At 40.3% G+C, this 12,846-nt stretch overlaps 1 protein-coding gene across 2 annotated transcripts in view; it reads left to right on the forward strand.

The window, feature by feature from the left end:
* LOC106582360 (zinc finger protein GLI2) overlaps window positions 1–12,846 on the forward strand; it is a 242,808-nt gene that overhangs the window by 170,007 nt on the left and 59,955 nt on the right. The gene's annotated exons all lie outside the window — the stretch shown is intronic.

Consider the following 12,846-nt stretch of genomic DNA (forward strand, 5'->3'; position numbering starts at 1 on the left):
ACGAACGAACAGTAATGCAGGCTACACACACAGCTATGCAAAAACAACTTCCCACCAACCACAGGTGAAAAAAGGGCTACCTAAGTATGACTCCCAATCAGCAACAACGATGTACAGCTGTTCCTGATTGAGAGCCATACCAGGCCAACAAAGAAATACACATCCTAGAAAATCATAGAAATACAAAACCAGAACAATACCCAAAAACCCCGGACAACATAAAACAAACACCCCTCTTACATAATTACATATCCCAACAAACCCCGAACCACATAAAACAAACACCCCCTGCCACGTCCTGACCAAACTACAATGACAAATAACCCCTTTACTGGTCAGGACGTGACATAACCACTGCTAGTTTGTAGGATGATAACCACTGCTAGTTTGTAGAGTAATAACCACTGCTAGTCTATAGGATAATAACCACTGCTAGTCTATAGGATAATAACCAATGCTAGTTTGTTGAGTAATAACCACTGCTAGTTTGTAGAGTAATAACCACTGCTAGTTTGTAGAGTAATAACCACTGCTAGTTTGTAGAGTAATAACCACTGCTAGTCTATAGGATAATAACCACTGCTAGTCTATAGGATAATAACCACTGCTAGTTTGTACAGTAATAACCACTACTAGTTTGTAGAGTAATAACCACTGCTAGTTTGTAGAGTAATAACCACTACTAGTGTGTAGAGTAATAACCACTACTAGTGTGTAGGATAATAACCACTACTAGTGTGTAGGATAATAACCACTGCTAGTTTGTAGAGTAATAACCACTACTAGTTTGTAGGATAATAACCACTACATGTTTGTAGGATAATAACCACTTCTAGTTTGTAGAGTAATAACCACTGATAGTTTGTAGAGTAATAATAACCACTGATAGTTTGTAGAGTAATAATAACCACTGCTAGTTTGTAGGATAATAACCACCACTAGTGTGTAGGATAATAACCTCTACTAGTGTGTAGGATAATAACCAGTACCAGTGTGTAGGATAATAACCACTGCTAGTTATTAGACTAATAACCACTGCTAGTTTGTAGAGTAATAATCACTGCTAGTGTGTAGAGTAATAACCACTACTAGTGTGTAGAGTAATAACCACTGCTAGTGTGTAGGATAATAACCACTACTAGTGTGTAGGATAATAACCACTACTAGTGTGTAGGATAATAACCACTACTAGTGTGTAGGATAATAACCACTGCTAGTTTGTAGAGTAATAACCACTACTAGTTTGTAGGATAATAACCACTACATGTTTGTAGGATAATAACCACTTCTAGTTTGTAGAGTAATAACCACTGATAGTTTGTAGAGTAATAATAACCACTGATAGTTTGTAGAGTAATAATAACCACTGCTAGTTTGTAGGATAATAACCACCACTAGTGTGTAGGATAATAACCTCTACTAGTGTGTAGGATAATAACCAGTACCAGTGTGTAGGATAATAACCACTGCTAGTTATTAGACTAATAACCACTGCTAGTTTGTAGAGTAATAATCACTGCTAGTGTGTAGAGTAATAACCACTACTAGTGTGTAGAGTAATAACCACTGCTAGTGTGTAGGATAATAACCACTACTAGTGTGTAGGATAATAACCACTACTAGTGTGTAGAGTAATAACCACTACTAGTGTGTAGGATAATAACCACTACTAGTGTGTAGGATAATAACCACTGCTAGTTTGTAGAGTAATAACCACTGCTAGTTTGTAGAGTAATAACCACTACTAGTGTGTAGAGTAATAACCACTACTAGTGTGTAGGATAATAACCACTACTAGTGTGTAGGATAATAACCACTGCTAGTTTGTAGAGTAATAACCACTACTAGTTTGTAGGATAATAACCACTACATGTTTGTAGGATAATAACCACTGATAGTTTGTAGAGTAATAATAACCACTGATAGTTTGTAGAGTAATAATAACCACTGCTAGTTTGTAGGATAATAACCACCACTAGTGTGTAGGATAATAACCACCACTAGTGTGTAGGATAATAACCTCTACTAGTGTGTAGGATAATAACCAGTACCAGTGTGTAGGATAATAACCACTGCTAGTTATTAGACTAATAACCACTGCTAGTTTGTAGAGTAATAATCACTGCTAGTGTGTAGAGTAATAACCACTACTAGTGTGTAGAGTAATAACCACTGCTAGTGTGTAGGATAATAACCACTACTAGTGTGTAGGATAATAACCACTACTAGTGTGTAGGATAATAACCACTACTAGTGTGTAGGATAATAACCACTGCTAGTTTGTAGAGTAATAACCACTACTAGTTTGTAGGATAATAACCACTGCTAGTTTGTAGGATAATAACCACTGCTCGTTTGTAGAGTAATAACCACTGCTAGTTTGTAGAGTAATAACCACTACTAGTTTGTAGGATAATAACCACTGCTAGTTTGTAGGATAATAACCACTGCTCGTTTGTAGAGTAATAACCACTGCTAGTTTGTAGAGTAATAACCACTGCTAGTTTGTAGAGTAATAACCACTGCTAGTTTGTAGAGTAATCAAATCAATCAATCAAATTTATTTTTATATAGCCCTTCGTACATCAGCTGATATTCTCAAAATGCTGTACAGAAACCCAGCCTAAAACCCCAAACAGCAAGCAAAGCATGTGAAAGAAGCACGGTGGCTAGGAAAAACTCCCTAGGAAAAACTCCCTAGAAAGGCCAAAAACCTAGGAAGAAACCTAGAGAGGAACCAGGCTATGAGGGGTGGCCAGTCCTCTTCTGGCTGTGCAGGGTGGATATTATAACAGAACATGGTTAAAATGTTAAAATGTTCATAAATGACCAGCATGGTCAAATAATAATAATCATAGTAGTTGTCGAGGGTGCAACAAGCACGTCCGGTGAACAGGTCAGGGTTCCATAGCCGCAGGCAGAACAGTTGAAACTGGAGCAGCAGCACGGCCAGGTGGACTGGGGACAGCAAGGAGTCATCATACCAGGTAGTCCTGAGGCATGGTCCTAGGGCTCAGGTCCTCCGAGAGAAAGACAGAAAGAGAGAAAGAGAGAATTAGAGAGAGCATATTTAAATACACACAGGACACCGGATAAGACAAGAGAACCCAAGGGGGGGGGCGCCAACCCAGACAGGAAGACCACGTCAGTGACTCAACCCACTCAAGTGACGCACCCCTCCCATGGACGGCATGGAAGAACACCAGTAGGCCAGTGACTCAGCCTCTGTAAAAGGGTTAGAGGCAGAGAATCCCAGTGGAAAGAGGGGAACCGGCAAGGCAGAGACAGCAAGGGCGGTTCGTTGCTCCAGCCTTTCCGTTCACCTTCACACTCCTGGGACAGACTATACTTAATCATAGGACCTACTGAAGAGATAAGTCTTCAGTAAAGACTTAAAGGTTGAGACTGAGTCTGCGTCTCTCACATTGGTAGGCAGACCATTCCATAAAAATGGAGCTCTATAGGAGAAAGCCCTACCTCCAGCCGTTTGCTTAGAAATTCTAGGGACAATTAGGAGGCCTGCGTCTTGTGACCGTAGCGTACGTGTAGGTATGTACGGCAGGACCAAATCGGAAAGATAGGTAGGAGCAAGCCCATGTAATGCTTTGTAGGTTAGCAGTAAAACCTTGAAATCAGCCCTTGCCTTAACAGGAAGCCAGTGTAGGGAGGCTAACACTGGAGTAATATGATCAAATTTTTTGGTTCTAGTCAGGATTCTAGCAGCCGTATTTAGCACTAACTGAAGTTTATTTAGTGCTTTATCCGGGTAGCCGGAAAGTAGAGCATTGCAGTAGTCCAGCCTAGAAGTAACAAAAGCATGGATTAATTTTTCTGCGTCATTTTTGGACAGAAAATGTCTGATTTTTGCAATGTTACGTAGATGGAAAAAAGCTGTCCTTGAAACAGTCTTGATATGTTCTTCAAAAGAGAGATCAGGGTCCAGAGTAACGCCGAGGTCCTTCACAGTTTTATTTGAGACGACTGTACAACCATCCCGATTAATTGTCAGATTCAACAGAAGATCTCTTTGTTTCTTGGGACCTAGAACAAGCATCTCTGTTTTGTCCGAGTTTAAAAGTAGAAAGTTTGCAGCCATCCACTTCTTTATGTCTGAAACACAGGCTTCTAGCGAGGGCAATTTTGGGGCTTCACCATGCTTCATTGAAATGTACAGCTGTGTGTCGTCCGCATAGCAGTGAAATTTAACATTATGTTTTCGAATGACATCCCCAAGAGGTAAAATATATAGTGAAAACAATAGTGGTCCTAAAACGGAACCTTGAGGAACACCGAAATTTACAATTGATTTGTCAGAGGACAAACCATTCACAGAGACAAACTGATATCTTTCCGACAGATAAGATCTAAACCAGGCCAGAACTTGTCCATGTAGACCAATTTGGGTTTCCAATCTCTCCAAAAGAATGTGGTGATCGATGGTATCAAAAGCGGCACTAAGATCTAGGAGCACGAGGACAGATGCAGAGCCTCGGTCTGACGTCATTAAAAGGTCATTTACCACCTTCACAAGTGCAGTCTCAGTGCTATGATGGGGTCTAAAACCAGACTGAAGCGTTTCGTATACATTGTTTGTCTTCAGGAAGGCAGTCAGTTGCTGTGCAACAGCTTTTTCTAAAATTTTGGAGAGGAATGGAAGATTCGATATAGGCCGATAGTTTTTTATAATTTCTGGATCAAGATTCGGCTTTTTCAAGAGAGGCTTTATTACTGCCACTTTTAGTGAGCTTGGTACACATCCGGTGGATAGAGAGCCGTTTATTATGTTCAACATAGGAGGGCCAAGCACAGGAAGCAGCTCTTTCAGTAGTTTAGTTGGAATAGGGTCCAGTATGCAGCTTGAGGGTTTGGAGGCCATGATTATTTTCATCATTGCGTCAAGAGATATAGTACTAAAACACTTTAGTATCTCCCTTGATCCTAGGTCCTGGCAGAGTTGTGCAGACTCAGGACAATGGAGCTTTGGAGGAATACCCAGATTTAAAGAGGAGTCTGTAATTTGCTTTCTAATGATCATGATCTTTTCCTCAAAGAAGTTCATAAATTTATTACTGCTGAAGTGAAAGCCATCCTCCATTTGCGAAGGCTGCTTTTTAGTTAGCTTTGCGACAGTATCAAAAATAAATTTCGGATTGTTCTTATTTTCCTCAATTAAGTTGGAAAAATAGGATGATCGAGCAGCAGTAAGGGCTCTTCGATACTGCACGGTACTGTCTTTCCAAGCTAGTCGGAAGACTTCCAGTTTGGTGTGGCACCATTTCCGTTCCAATTTTCTGGAAGCTTGCTTCAGAGCTCGTGTATTTTCTGTATACCAGGGAGCTAGTTTCTTATGACAGATGTTTTTAGTTTTTAGGGGTGCAACTGCATCTAGGGTATTGCGCAAGGTTAAATTGAGTTCCTCGGTTAGGTGGTTAACTGATTTTTGTCCTCTGACGTCCTTGGGTAGGCAGAGGCAGTCTGGAAGGGCATCAAGGAATCTTTGGGTTGTCTGAGAATTTATAGCACGACTTTTAATGCTCCTTGGTTGGGGTCTGAGCAGATTATTTGTTGCAATTGCAAACGTAATAAAATGGTGGTCCGATAGTCCAGGATTATGAGGAAAAACATTTAGATCCACAACATTTATTCCATGGGACAAAACTAGGTCCAGAGTATGACTGTGGCAGTGAGTAGGTCCAGAGACATGTTGGACAAAACCCACTGAGTCGATGATGGCTCCGAAAGCCTTTTGGAGTGGGTCTGGACTTTTCCATGTGAATGTTAAAGTCACCAAAAATTAGAATATTATCTGCTATGACTACAAGATCCGATAGGAATTCAGGGAACTCAGTGAGGAACACTGCATATGGCCCAGGAGGCCTATAAACAGTAGCTATAAAAAGTGAGTGAGTAGGCTGCATAGATTTCATGACTAGAAGCTCAAAAGACGAAAACGTCATTGTTGTTTTTTTTTTGTAAATTGAAATTTGCTATCGTAAATGTTAGCAACACCTCCGCCTTTGCCGGATGCACGGGGGTATGGTCACTAATGTAACCTGGGGGTGAGGCCTCATTTAACACAGTAAATTCATCAGGCTTAAGCCATGTTTCAGTCAGGCCAATCACATCAAGATTATTATCAGTGAATAGTTCATTGACTATAACTGCCTTGGAAGTGAGGGATCTAACATTAAGTAACCCAATTTTGAGATGTGAGGTATCACAATCTCTTTCAATAATGGCAGGAATGGAGGAGGTCTTTATACTAGTGAGATTGCTAAAGCGAACACCGCCATTTTTTATTTTGCCCAACCTAGATCGAGGCACAGACACGGTCTCAATGGGGAAAGCTGAGCTGACTACGCTGACTGTGCTAGTGGCAGACTCCACTAAGCTGGCAGGCTGGCTAACAGCCTGCTGCCTGGCCTGCACCCTATTTCATTGTGGAGCTAGAGGAGTTAGAGCCCTGTCTATGTTCGTAGATAAGATGAGAGCACCCCTCCAGCTAGGATGGAGTCCGTCACTCCTCAACAGGCCAGGCTTGGTCCTGTTTGTGGGTGAGTCCCAGAAAGAGGGCCAATTATCTACAAATTCTATCTTTTGGGAGGGGCAGAAAACAGTTTTCAACCAGCGATTGAGTTGTGAGACTCTGCTGTAGAGCTCATCACTCCCCTAACTGGGAGGGGGCCAGAGACAATTAATCGATGCCGACACATCTTTCTAGCTGATTTACACGCTGAAGCTATGTTGCGCTTGGTGACCTCTGACTGTTTCATCCTAACATCGTTGGTGCCGACGTGGATAACAATATCTCTATACTCTCTACACTCGCCAGTTTTAGCTTTAGCCAGCACCGTCTTTAGATTAGCCTTAACGTCGGTAGCCCTGCCCCCTGGTAAACAGTGTATGATCGCTGGATGATTAGTTTTAAGTCTAATACTGCGGGTAATGGAGTCGCCAATGACTAGGGTTTTCAATTTGTCAGAGCTAATGGTGGGAGCCGTCGAGCGTCTCAGACCCCACAACGGGAGGAGTAGAGACCAGAGAAGTCTCGGCCTCCGACTCCGACTCGCTTAATGGGGAGAACCGGTTGAAAGTTTCTGTCGGCTGAATAAGCGACACCGGTTGAGCATTCCTACAGCGTTTCCCTCCAGAAGCCATGAGAAAGATGTCCGGCTGCGGGGATCGTGCGAGGGGGTTTATACTAACGTTACTATCTGTACTTACTGGTGGCACAGACGCCGTTTCATCCTTTCCTACACTGAAATTACCCTTGCCTAACGATCGCGTCTGAAGCTGGGCTTGCAGCACAGCTATCCTTGCCGTAAGGCGATCGTTCTCCTGTATATTATAAGTACAACGACTGCAATTAGAAGGCATCATGTTAATGTTACTTAGCTTCGGCTGTTTGAAGTCCTGACGAACCATGTCCAGATAAAACCTCCGGGGTGAAAAAGTTGAATGAAAAAAGTTGAGTGAGGGAAAAAGTAAAAATATACGGTAATGAAAAGTAAAAAACCGTCAGGTATCAAAGTAAGATCGGCAACAAAAACGCACAGCAGCGTAAACAAGTCTGCAAGTTGTGACCGGAAACAGGAAACAGTAATAACCACTGCTAGTTTGTAGAGTAATAACCACTGCTAGTCTATAGGATAATAACCACTGCTAGTTTGTAGAGTAATAACCACTGCTTGTTTGTAGAGTAAAACCACTGCTAGTGTTTGGAGTAATAACCACTGCTAGTGTTTAGAGTAATAACCACTGCTAGTGTGTAGACTAATAACCACTGCTAGTGTGTAGAGTAATAACCACAGCTAGTTTGTAGAGGATTAAACACTACTAGTTTGTAGTGTAATAACCTGTAACGGTCGCCGTATGTAGTAGACCAAGGCGCAGCGGGTTGAGTGCTCATTTTAACTTTCATTAGAACACTGAAAAAACAAAACAAGAAAACGAACGAACGAACAGTAATGCAGGCTACACACACAGCTATGCAAAAACAACTTCCCACCAACCACAGGTGAAAAAGGGCTACCTAAGTATGACTCCCAATCAGCAACAACGATGTACAGCTGTTCCTGATTGAGAGCCATACCAGGCCAACAAAGAAATACACATCCTAGAAAATCATAGAAATACAAAACCAGAACAATACCCAAAAACCCCGGACAACATAAAACAAACACCCCTCTTACATAATTACATATCCCAACAAACCCCGAACCACATAAAACAAACACCCCCTGCCACGTCCTGACCAAACTACAATGACAAATAACCCCTTTACTGGTCAGGACGTGACATAACCACTGCTAGCTTGTAGGATGATAACCACTGCTAGTGCGTAGAGTAATAACCACTGCTAGTTTGTAGCGTAATAACCACTGCTAGTTTGTAGAGTAATAACCACTGCTAGTCTATAGGATAATAACCACTGCTAGTCTATAGGATAATAACCACTGCTAGTTTGTTGAGTAATAACCACTGCTAGTTTGTAGAGTAATAACCACTGCTAGTGTGTAGAGTAATAACCACTGCTACTTTGTAGAGTAATAACCACTACTAGCGTGTAGAGTAATAACCACTGCTAGTTTGTAGAGTAATAACCGCTACTAGTGTGTAGAGTAATAACCACTGCTAGTGTGTAGGATAATAACCACTACAAGTGTGTAGGATAATAACCACTACTAGTGTGTAGGATAATAACCACTGCAAGTTTGTAGAGTAACATCCACTACTCATTTGTAGGATAACACCCACTACTAGTTTGTAGGATAATAACCACTGCTAGTTTGTAGAGTAATAACCACTGCTAGTTTGTAGAGTAATAACCACTTCTAGTTTGTAGAGTAATAACCACTGCTAGTTTGTAGAGTAATAACCACTACTAGTGTGTAGGATAATAACCACTACTAGTGTGTAGGATAATAACCACTACTAGTGTGTAGGATAATAACCACTGCTAGTTTGTAGAGTAATAACCACTACTAGTTTGTAGGATAATAACCACTGCTAGTTTGTAGGATAATAACCACTGCTCGTTTGTAGAGTAATAACCACTGCTAGTTTGTAGAGTAATAACCACTGCTAGTTTGTAGAGTAATAACCACTGCTAGTTTGTAGAGTATTAACCACTGCTAGTCTATAGGATAATAACCACTGCTAGTTTGTAGAGTAATAACCACTGCTTGTTTGTAGAGTAATAACCACTGCTAGTGTTTGGAGTAATAACCACTGCTAGTGTTTAGAGTAATAACCACTGCTAGTGTGTAGACTAATAACCACTGCTAGTGTGTAGAGTAATAACCACAGCTAGTTTGTAGAGGATTAAACACTACTAGTTTGTAGTGTAATAACCTGTAACGGTCGCCGTATGTAGTAGACCAAGGCGCAGCGGGTTGAGTGCTCATTTTAACTTTCATTAGAACACTGAAAAAACAAAACAAGAAAACGAACGAACGAACAGTAATGCAGGCTACACACACAGCTATGCAAAAACAACTTCCCACCAACCACAGGTGAAAAAAGGGCTACCTAAGTATGACTCCCAATCAGCAACAACGATGTACAGCTGTTCCTGATTGAGAGCCATACCAGGCCAACAAAGAAATACACATCCTAGAAAATCATAGAAATACAAAACCAGAACAATACCCAAAAACCCCGGACAACATAAAACAAACACCCCTCTTACATAATTACATATCCCAACAAACCCCGAACCACATAAAACAAACACCCCCTGCAACGTCCTGACCAAACTAGAATGACAAATAACCCCTTTACTGGTCAGGACGTGACATAACCACTGCTAGTTTGTAGGATGATAACCACTGCTAGTTTGTAGAGTAATAACCACTGCTAGTCTATAGGATAATAACCACTGCTAGTCTATAGGATAATAACCACTGCTAGTTTGTTGAGTAATAACCACTGCTAGTTTGTAGAGTAATAACCACTTCTAGTTTGTAGAGTAATAACCACTGCTACTTTGTAGAGTAATAACCACTGCTACTTTGTAGAGTAATAACCACTACTAGTGTGTAGAGTAATAACCACTGCTAGTTTGTAGAGTAATAACCACTACTAGTGTGTAGAGTAATAACCACTGCTAGTGTGTAGGATAATAACCACTACTAGTGTGTAGGATAATAACCACTACTAGTGTGTAGGATAATAACCACTGCTAGTTTGTAGAGTAGCATCCACTACTCTTTTGTAGGATAACACCCACTACTAGTTTGTAGGATAATAACCACTGCTAGTTTGTAGAGTAATAACCACTGCTAGTTTGTAGAGTAATAACCACTGCTAGTTTGTAGAGTAATAACCACTACTAGTGTGTAGGATAATAACCAGTACTAGTGTGTAGGATACTAACCAGTACTAGTGTGTAGGATAACAACCACTGCTAGTTTGTAGAGTAATAACCACTGCTAGTTTGTAGAGTAATAACCACTGCTAGTTTGTAGAGTAATAACCTCTGCTAGTTTGTAGAGTAATAACCACTGCTAGTGTGTAGAGTAATAACCACTACTAGTGTGTAGAGTAATAACCACTGCTAGTGTGTAGGATAATAACCACTACTAGTGTGTAGGATAATAACCACTACTAGTGTGTAGGATAATTACCACTACTAGTGTGTAGGATAATAACCACTGCTAGTTTGTAGAGTAGTAACCACTACTAGTTTGTAGGACAATAACCACTACTAGTGTGTAGGATAATAACCACTGCTAGTTTGTAGAGTAATAACCACTGCTAGTTTGTAGAGTAATAACCACTGCTAGTTTGTAGAGTAATAACCACTGCTAGTTTGTAGAGTAATAACCACTACTAGTGTGTAGGATAATAACCACTACTAGTGTGTAGGATAATAACCACTACTAGTGTGTAGGATAATAACCACTGCTAGTTTGTAGAGTAATAACCACTACTAGTTTGTAGGATAATAACCACTACTAGTTTGTAGGATAATAACCACTTCTAGTTTGTAGAGTAATAACCACTGATAGTTTGTAGAGTAATAATAACCACTGATAGTTTGTAGAGTAATAATAACCACTGCTAGTTTGTAGGATAATAACCACTACTAGTGTGTAGGATAATAACCTCTACTAGTGTGTAGGATAATAACCAGTACCAGTGTGTAGGATAATAACCACTGCTAGTTATTAGACTAATAACCACTGCTAGTTAGTAGAGTAATAATCACTGCTAGTGTGTAGAGTAATAACCTCTACTAGTGTGTAGAGTAATAACCACTGCTAGTGTGTAGGATAATAACCACTACTAGTGTGTAGGATAATAACCACTACTAGTGTGTATGATAATAACCACTACTAGTGTGTAGGATAATAACCACTGCTAGTTTGTAGAGTAATAACCACTACTAGTTTGTAGGATACTAACCACTGCTAGTTTGTAGGATAATAACCACTGCTCGTTTGTAGAGTAATAACCACTGCTAGTTTGTAGAGTAATAACCACTGCTAGTTTGTAGAGTAATAACCACTGCTAGTCTATAGGATAATAACCACTGCTAGTTTTTAGAGTAATAACCACTGCTAGTTTGTAGAGTAATAACCACTGCTAGTTTGTAGAGTAATAACCACTGCTAGTCTATAGGATAATAACCACTGCTAGTTTGTAGAGTAATAACCACTGCTAGTTTGTAGAGTAATAACCACTGCTAGTGTTTAGAGTAGTAACCACTGCTAGTGTTTAGGGTAATAACCACTGCTAGTGTGTAGAGTAATAACCACTGCTAATGTGTAGAGTAATAACCACAGCTAGTTTGTAGAGGAATAAACACTACTAGTTTGTAGTGTAATAACCTGTAACGGTCGTCGTATGTAGTAGACCAAGGCGCAGCGGGTTGAGTGCTCATTTTAACTTTCATTGGAACACTGAAAAAACAAAACAAGAAAACGAACGAACGAACAGTAATGCAGGCTACACACACAGCTATGCAAAAACAACTTCCCACCAACCACAGGTGAAAAAAGGGCTACCTAAGTATGACTCCCAATCACCAACAACGATGTACAGCTGTTCCTGATTGAGAGCCATAGCAGGCCAACAAAGATATACACATCCTAGAAAATCATAGAAATACAAAACCAGAACAATACCCAAAAACCCCGGACAACATAAAACAAACACCCCTCTTACATAATTACATATCCCAACAAACCCCGAACCACATAAAACAAACACCCCCTGCCACGTCCTGACCAAACTACAATGACAAATAACCCCTTTACTGGTCAGGACGTGACATAACCACTGCTAGTTTGTAGGATGATAACCACTGCTAGTTTGTAGAGTAATAACCACTGCTAGTCTATAGGATAATAACCACTGCTAGTCTATAGGATAATAACCACTGCTAGTTTGTTGAGTAATAACCACTGCTAGTTTGTAGAGTAATAACCACTGCTAGTTTGTAGAGTAATAACCACTGCTACTTTGTAGAGTAATAACCACTGCTACTTTGTAGAGTAATAACCACTACTAGTGTGTAGAGTAATAACCACTGCTAGTTTGTAGAGTAATAACCACTACTAGTTTGTAGAGTAATAACCACTGCTAGTTTGTAGAGTAATAACCACTGCTAGTCTGTAAGATAATAACCACTGCTAGTTTGTAGAGTAATAACCACTGCTAGTTTGTAGAGTAATAACCACTGCTAGTGTGTAGAGTAATAACCACTACTAGTGTGTAGGATAATAACCACTACTAGTGTGTAGGGTATTAAACACTACTAGTGTGTAGAGTAATAAACACTACTAGCTTGTAGGATATTAAACACTACTAGTTTGTAGGATCATAACCACTGCTAGTTTG

The sequence above is a fragment of the Salmo salar genome, chromosome ssa21 (assembly GCF_905237065.1).
Source record: "Salmo salar chromosome ssa21, Ssal_v3.1, whole genome shotgun sequence".
In the NCBI taxonomy this organism is placed as follows: Eukaryota; Metazoa; Chordata; class Actinopteri; order Salmoniformes; family Salmonidae; genus Salmo; species Salmo salar.